This window comes from Sinocyclocheilus anshuiensis, unplaced genomic scaffold, assembly GCF_001515605.1.
Source record: "Sinocyclocheilus anshuiensis isolate Anshui unplaced genomic scaffold, SAMN03320099.WGS_v1.1 scaffold2905, whole genome shotgun sequence".
In the NCBI taxonomy this organism is placed as follows: domain Eukaryota; kingdom Metazoa; phylum Chordata; class Actinopteri; order Cypriniformes; family Cyprinidae; genus Sinocyclocheilus; species Sinocyclocheilus anshuiensis.
Window position 1 is genome coordinate 10,278 of NW_015541048.1, and position 1,447 is coordinate 11,724.

Consider the following 1,447-nt stretch of genomic DNA (forward strand, 5'->3'; position numbering starts at 1 on the left):
TAAATTTTTCTAAAAAGAAAACAAATTAGTTGTTTATTTTAAGAGATCTATCTTATTATCTCTTGTATATTTAGTATTGCTCTTTAATAAAGAAAAATCACTTATCCGATTAATCGATGGAATAATCTGCAGAATACTTGATTACTAAAACAATCGATAGCTACAGCCGTAAAATGAGCTGTACCTCACCTTCAGCATTATAATTATTTCACCCGTGCCGGAGAGAGATGGTGCCACTGCATGTCGTGCCAAACCTCTCACGGCAGGCGCGTCATCAGTTTGAGATCGGATTTTTGAGATCAGCCTTTATAGAGACCGACGATCAATCATCCCAAAGCGATTATCGGCTGATAGTGATTGGTAGCCGATCAATCGCAGCACCCCTAATCATAACTGATCATATCCAATTTAGGGGTGGGCGATATGAGCTAAAATTCATATCGATATTATATTGCGATATGAGAAAAAAAATTACAGGCAAAATATTTTAACCTTATATAACTAGAAAAAGTGAGGGATTGGACATAGACCTGAAAAGTCTTTTTTTATTGTGTCAATGTTTTTCTCAAGAAGTGCAAACATGCAACATGAGGTAGGCCTGTATGAATTAAATTAAATTAAATTAAATTAAATATTGTGTGTTTGAGTAGGCCAGTGGTTCCCAAACTTGTTCTGCCGGGCCCCCGTTTTGTAGAGAAAAATATTTTCAAGGACCCCCCATCCCCTTTTTTTTTATTTTTTTTGGGAAAGTCTCTTATGCTCACCAAGGCTACATTTATTTATAAAAAATACAGTAAACGCTGTAATATTGTAAAATATTGTTGATTTAAATGATCTACTTGAATGTTTTAACATATAGACTACTGTATTCCTGTGATCAAAGCTGAATTTTCAGCATCATTACTCCAGTCTTCAGTGTCATATGATCCTTCAGAAATCATTCTAAAATGCTGATTTACTGCTCAGTAACCATTAGGGATGCACCGATACCACTTTTTCCAGTACTCGCCCGATACCGATACTTTTATTTTTGGTACTTGCCGATACCGAGTACCGATACCAATATTTTTATTGCATTTGTAAATTTTTTAAATATTGGGTACAGAAACCAAAAGAGTATGTATAATGTTAGTTGGTTAACTTTATTTATCAAATAGATACAGTCAAACCTACATTTATTCAGACACCTTCAACATTTCTCACATTATCACAGTTTATTCACTATAGTTTATAACATGGTAATAAAATATAACAAGAACTCAGAGTTAAACGGAGTCAGAACAAATTCAGCTTGATAATGTTAGATAACTTTGATAGAAAGGTATGTAGCCTAATGGATTACATCAACCAAAAATCAGACAGCTGTTAGTATGACAGTATTTACCCAACTATCAATACTTAGTCGGGCAACCCTTAGCCTTAATGACAGCCTGTAGTCTCCTGGGCA